This window comes from Triticum aestivum, chromosome 2B, assembly GCF_018294505.1.
Source record: "Triticum aestivum cultivar Chinese Spring chromosome 2B, IWGSC CS RefSeq v2.1, whole genome shotgun sequence".
Taxonomy (NCBI): domain Eukaryota; kingdom Viridiplantae; phylum Streptophyta; class Magnoliopsida; order Poales; family Poaceae; genus Triticum; species Triticum aestivum.
Window position 1 is genome coordinate 788,831,607 of NC_057798.1, and position 7,141 is coordinate 788,838,747.

General features: G+C 49.7%; 1 long non-coding RNA gene and 1 pseudogene across 1 annotated transcript; both read right to left on the reverse strand.

The window, feature by feature from the left end:
- LOC123039678 (fructan 6-exohydrolase-like) overlaps positions 1–2,886 on the reverse strand; it is an 8,878-nt pseudogene extending 5,992 nt beyond the window's left edge.
- A 2,871-nt stretch (positions 2,887–5,757) lies between these two features.
- LOC123042767 (uncharacterized) lies at positions 5,758–6,871 on the reverse strand. The gene is made up of 2 exons (XR_006418898.1): positions 6,378–6,871; positions 5,758–6,258 (listed from the first exon to the last, which is right to left on the reverse strand). It is a non-coding gene; the product is annotated as an uncharacterized lncRNA (long non-coding RNA).
- Between the last annotated feature and the right edge of the window lie 270 nt (positions 6,872–7,141).

Genomic DNA, 7,141 nt, shown 5'->3' on the forward strand with positions numbered 1-7,141 from the left:
AACCTTTAGTACCGGTTTGTGCCACGAACCGGGACTAAAGGGGTCTGACCTATAGTCCCAGTTGGAGACACAAACCGGGACTAAAGGGCCCATTTTCAAACTCTACCCCCCCTTGGGATCGCCTTTTCAGTTTTGTAAAAAGGAAAAGAAAATGATAAAAACTTCAAAAATTAAAAACCTTCGAGATGTAGTTATGCTACTACATCTACTAGTTAGGAAAATTCAAAAACTTAAATTTGGACATGTTTTGCAAAAAAAATGTTATGAAAATGTAAAACGGCCATATCTTTTGCATATGATGTTGAAAAAAAACGCATCCGATTTTGACAGCCTATGGCCTGTTTGCAATTTTTTAGAATCCTCAAATTCTAAAAGGAAAAAAAGATATGCTCAAATTTCATTTTTTTAATTTTCATTAAATCTGGTCAAATTGTGGTCAAACTAATTATTCAAGAAATATTAGTGTTAATAAATAGTTATTTTAGTTTTCTTGACTTTTGGTCAAACTGTGGTCAAACTATGGTCAAATCTGGTCAAACTGTGGTCAAACTACTTATTCAAGAAATATCTCGGTTACTAAATAATAATTATTTTTTAGAATAATAGTTTCAAACTAAAACGGTGAAACATGTGACTTCATGCTCAATCTAAATTCCCGAGGGTTAATAGGATTGACATCTTACTATTGTTAGGTAAACAACACGTGCAAACTTGGAAACTAGGGGCAATAGAACTCAGAAGTTAAGCGTGCTCAGGTTGGAGTAGTGAGAGGATGGGTGACCGGTCGTTGATTAGAGATAAAATCGACAAATAATTCAGAAAGTTGGAAAAAAAATTCCCAAAAAAAGAAAAAAAATCAACGCACGGTCTCGTGCCACGTGGTGGGCCTTTGGCCCCGGTTCGTGCAGAACCGGTACTAAAGGGGGGGCTTTAGTCTCCACCCTTTAGTGCCGGTTACAGAATCGGGACTAAACACTACTAGAAAAATGCCTGCTAGTGGCACACCTGTTTTCGCTACTAATGGCGCACTACAGGTGCGCCACTAGCATCACGCCATTAGAATTTTTTACTAATGGCACTCCAGTGGTGCGCCATTAGTATGCCTAGAGGTGCGCCATTACTATCTCACTTAGTAATGGCGCACCACATAGGAGTGCGCCATTAGTAACATTTTTTCAAATGTTTTTTTTAATTCTTTTATTATTATTTTTTTCATTTTTTCTTAATCTCAGGTCACTATGGCTTAATCTCGGGTCAATATGCTTAATCTCGGGTCAAATCACACTCCGTGGTCAAACTTCCCAAAAGGTCACCCATCCTCACACTACTCTAGCCCAATCACGCTTAACTTCAGAGTTATATCCAACCCCAGCACCAGCTCACTTCACAGGCACTTGTTGATATATCTAGCATATCAATCCTATTAAACCTTGTTGATGTTTAGGACTTTGTTCATGTTCATGAGTGTGATGAAATTTTGAAAAATTATTTCAAACTTCCGTTCATATTACGTATCATATTTTGAAAAAAAAATTCGAAACTATTTTTTTTCTGTTACTAGTGGCGCACCTAGCAAACGGTGTGCCACTAGTAAGTTTGAAATTTTTTGAATTTTTTTACCTCCAGATCTTGAAAGCCCCGTAACTTTTTTTTCTGTTTGGTTTTTGAGGATTTTGAAAATGTTTAACGGGTAGATGATTTTTCATATAAAAAACTTTTTCATCCGAGTTAGTATGCAAAAGTTATGCCCATTTTTACAAATTCTCGAGAGATTTTGCAAATAAAGTCAAAAGTCCACGGCAAAGGACGCGGCTAAGATCACGAGCGCACGCGCTATACATGTCCATGTGTTTACTCTTCATATGGTTCCAGTATTTATGAAATAGTGAGCAACATCCCTTATAAGTTAGTCACCACCACCTCCCACCAGCGAGGTGGGACTAAATTTCTGGCATCCAGTGGCTAGTCACTTCTTCCACAGCTAGCTAGCAAGCTGGCCATGCAAGCTGCTGCTGGACGCTCTTTACTTGCTTTTTTCAATGGGCTGATTCACCGTCCTTGACTTTTGAGCCCACATGTGGTTTAATTAATTGTTTGTGGTTGGTGCCTCTGCATGGCTAGATTAATATATGTAATAGTACGGGTACTATCTCGATGTCAAGAAAAGATAAAAAAATAAAAATAGTACTAGTACTATCATCATCCTCTATTTAATTAGGCAAAGCTGATCAATTGATGAGCCATTGTAACTTACTGCACATACAGTTCCATGCAGGATGGGAACGGGCCGACCCGGCCCTGGCCTTGGACCTGGCACTCATGGTCTCAAGGCCAATTTATGAGGCCACGGGTCGACCCATTTCTAAAATTCCTATGACGACCTTGCTGGCCCAATGGGTATTTTGAGTCGGCCCAAATTCCAGTTCTTATCTAGTATAGCATGTAATCAGATATGTTTACCTAAAAAAAGGTACACTCTGATATGTTGCAGCTACGGGTGCATGCATACGCAACGCCGCGCTCACACCCGCCTGCTGCGCGCGCTGTGATCCGCTCAGCCCGGCCGCGTCCGCGCGCGACGCGGGCCTGCTAGCAGATCTACATGCATGCACGTTACACATTCAAAGGAATCACGCTATCAAACTTACGACTCCATCGCAACAAAATACATGCATGCCCGAGTAACTAACTAGCTCACTCATCAACTTCAAAAAAAAGCTAGCTCACGCGTCGACCAGGAACGGCGAGACGACGAGTAGCATATGTGCCAGGAACGGGACCGAGCGGGAGGCACGCCGGCGGCGGCAGTGATGGATGGGGCGGCGACATGGGCATAACCAGCGGGAGGCACGCCGGCGGCGGCAGTGATGGACGGGGCGGCGACATGGGCATAACCAGCCGTACTAGGCCTCGTAGGTGGGTGGGTCGACCCTGCTGACCCATTGGGTCAGTCGGTGCCGGCTCCATTGACCCAACTATTGGTTTGAGGCCGATCCACACGGGCCATTGGCCTTGATTTTCCGGGCCGGGTCAGTGACCCGGCGGGCCGACCCGGCCCATTCCCATCCTGAAGTTCCATGATCCAACATATAACCTCATATATAGGTTAGCAAGGGATAGAACGATCGAGTTGATGGATGGCCGACAACAGCACATGTATAGATCAGACACATGTCATGGTGATTAATCATCGCCGGTCATGCCCACACACACCACCGTAAGTATCTATCTTAACTAGAACCGCCTCTTTAGCGCTCACTACTACTCATTCCCCTTCTCTGCTACAGTGTGAGAGAGGGGACCAGGGAGGGTCTTCGTGTTCTCCCTTCTTCCACCGATGAGCCTGTGGGTTCCTTGCTCCTCCGCCGGCCACTTTGGCGGCGGGAGGGCCAGGGAACCCCCGGTGCTTCATTCTTGGCGTGTAGATAGGCCTAGAAGTAGGGGTCCCGTGGGCGTCGTTCTCTTGATGGCGACGGATTCAGCCCAGCTCGGCTTGTCTGAGGGATTTGGGAGCTTTTCGTGCCTTGGGGACGTCGGAGAGACGGGAACCTTTTGGGATTTTGGTTCTATGTCCCCGTCCCTGTCTCAATGGCATTTCCTCCGAAGTGTACCGTTGGTGGCCATCGGGAGGATGCGGCGCGGGCGAGGCGATGCCGGAACGAGCGCGGGGCAAGGCGATCGGTGGCGCGGGAGGCCAGGCGTAGGGCAAGCGCGGGGGGAGGGGAGGCCGGTGTCGTCTCTGTGCAGTCCCGGCGGCGTCGGCTTGCAGCAAGCTAGCTAGCACGCGCGGCAGACAGCTTGGCCGACGGCTAGCTAGCTAGCACCCGCGGGCAGACATATCGGCGGACGGCTAGCTAGCATGGGTGTGGCTCCGATGAGCAGCCCCTGCTCCCTGCTAGCTCGCGACGGAGGCCAAAGCGGCCGGCGGCGGGGTGCTGTGGGGTGGATGGGAGAAAGAGAGAAAAGGAGGAGAGAGATGGGATGGGTAGGTGGCCCCTCGATAACAAATGTGCCAATGCTCGTATGCAGCGGAAGGAGGCGGACGGGCAGGCCACAGAAAACGTCGGCTTTATGTCCACCACGGACCCAAATGTGACCCAAATTTGAGAAACGGACAGCGGGCGGACGCTGTGTCCGTTTGGGTCGCCCCGTTGGGCCAAGTTTTGTGTCCGGATGACCTAAACGGACAAAATGGGTGATCCGATTGCAGTTGCTCTTAAGATTTTATACTGTGTTGGTGGCAGATGACTCCTACGCGATCAAGCGAGCTTGCAGACTCGTGCTCCAAATCTAATAATGGGAGAAAGGACAGACTTGTGCGCGACGTGGATCATCTTGTAGCTACATGGACGCTGAAATGACCCATCCATCATACAAACCATTCAACTCATGATCAAGCTTCATTTTTTTCAGAGTACAAACCTATTGTCCGTTAACATGCATGCGACATACACAACACGTACTCGTACTCCTTCCGTTCCTAAATACAATTTCTTTCTAGAGATTTCAATATGGGCGGCACGGAGCAAAATGAGTGAATCTACGCCCTAAACAACGTCTATACATAGCCATTGAAATCTTTAGAAAGACTTATATGTAGGAACGGAGGAAGTATAACCACAAGTAGCCTGGCTAGCCCCTCTCTCACTCTGTCGTCCAATGGTGAAGCTGTTCACTCCACTCACGTGAGTCTCACACGTGCATACCTCCACACGATCTAGCTAGCCCGATTTGTAAAACCAAACCAAGTAGCTTCTTCTCTCCGCCTGGATCCATGACACGATTGCAAAGAAGAAGACTCAACGTACCATCCACCATACATGTGCATCCAAAAAATTTTAGGGGGTGCGGCAAAATCCCGACCACAACCCAGGAAAACGCGGGTTTCCCTCTCGCGGCTGCGGTGCCCTGCATATAAGCGGAAGCGGTTGGGGGAGGGGGACATTTCATCCCGTGCTTTCTCCCACCAACCACCCCTCCTCTCCCCCTCGCGCCGCCGCCGGCCGCCTCCCAAGATTCCGGTGACAGCAGCCGACAGGAGCACGCCGGAAGGCCGCCACGCGCACGAGGCCTCCCCTCCCTTCCCCCCTGCGTCGGCGGGCCGCCGGATTTGTAGATCTACGGCACTTCATCGCGGGCCGCCAGATTTGGCTTTTCCCGGCCGCCAGTTGCTGCCCCAGGCCATGGAGTGGTCGGGGAGCCTCTCCCGCAGCCCAGGCAAGGGTGCATCACCGCATGCAGGCGCGGGTTCGTCCGCCCGGCACCGCCGAAGGTTTGCGGACATGGACTCGTCCGTCATCGGGCTCGGCGCTCGCGCAGCGTCTTTGTGGCCTGTCGATGCCGCTCATAGAGTGCGACGACTGCCCGCGCCAAGTGTTGCGGTTAACTTCGGGCACGTCGAAGCACCCCGAATGGGTGTTCTACAAATGCGAAAACGACAGGGTACATGCACTTGCGGTAGCTCGTTCCATAGCTCATTCTTTAGTTCAATTGCTCATTCTTTTGTGTAGGACGATGGATGCTCATTTTGGTTTTGGGAAGGCCAATACATTGATTTGTTGATAGAAAAAAACTTAATAGTAGATGTTCGTACACTCCTTAGTACAATCGAAGGCAATGATGCGGCTGCATGTGCAACTAGGGGGGAAGCAACATCTAGTGAGCATATACTGTTCAAGGCAATGACTTGAACAGTGAATCCAGCCTAAAATAATGCTCCCTCTGTAGATAAATATAAGAGCGTTTAGATTACAACTCTAGTGATCTAAATGCTCTCATATTTCTTTAGAGAGGGAGTATTATGTAAGCATCTGGAAAAAAAAAATACACGTCGGCTGGGCTTGTGGAACCATTGTGGCCCAAGCCAGACTGTTGGACACCACCGGCGCATGTATGACTGGAAATGTAGTCTAGCAGTAACATGTACCTTATGTTTTCAACTCTAATTCAACCAATCGTGCCATTTTTAACAAAGAAGAAAAAGAAGACTTGTATCCGTTGGTAGGAACAAATCAAGATGGATGAATGTTGATCTCACAAGTGAGAAGCAGCAGAGCAGGAAGAATGAATGGAGAAGGGGGTCGGTCGCCTATATATAGTGTTGTTCCTGGAGGCCAAGTTTTGGTTTTGGAGGCTGCATCTCCTCCTGGATCCAGGTTTTTCTATGATATGCTGCAGCAGGAACACGAACGGAGCAGCCAAATCGAATGGAATGGAATCTCCAACACCTCCGCCTGGATCCATGGGTGGGTAGTGTGCCTGCAGCAGGAACGCCAAGAGAGCAGAGCAGCAAGTTGTGAGCGAGGAAAACACATCCATCCAGGCAGGCCTGTCAAATCCAATCCAATCCAACAGAAAAAGGGAGAGAAAGGGGGCACCTTGACGAGCGAGCTCCATCCGTGGCATCCCGGGAAGAGGTTCATCCTCCTCCTCTTGCAGATCCGTCGTGGAGAAGATGCACAAAGTCCTTGAACCGGGAGGAGGCGCAGCCGTGGCGGAGCCCTAGCTAGGGTTTGGGTCCGGCACAAGGGCACGGCCAGGAGGCGTGCGCCTGTGAAGACCACCGCCGCATCGACGACGACGCCCGCCCGGCTGCAATGCTAGGGTTGGTGGGTCGCGAATCGCGCGTGACGGCCGGCATGACGCGGCGAGGAGCGAACCCAGCCCGTGGAGACGGTGCAGCGGGAAGAGGCGACGCCGGGAAGGAGAGCTGGGCGGTGGGGATCGCCGGAGTAGACCGGCGGCCGTGGGTTGGAGGAAGGGGATCGGGACGAGGTTGGGAGAGAGAGATTTCTTTGGGCTGCAGCGGAACGAGATGTGTTTCGCGTGAGAGAGAGATGGGATCCAAAGTCTTTTTCTTTTCTTTTCTTTGGCTTTGGCATGCAAAGGGACCCAACCAACCAATCAGAGGGGAGTCCACGGATCCCTCCCATCCACTCCGTTGGATTAAAAATCCTCACCGTTGATCCACTCGGAGCCGGGAGTCAAAGGCCAACGGGCATCGACCAAGCAACCATCCAGTCATAGACGAGCCCACGGATCGCTCTGCTGTAAAAATCTTTGCCGTCCATCCATCCACCCACTTGTTTCTTCTCTGGGAGAAGCTGTTACTGGCTTTTTTGAGCGGGAAGGAGATGGTGGG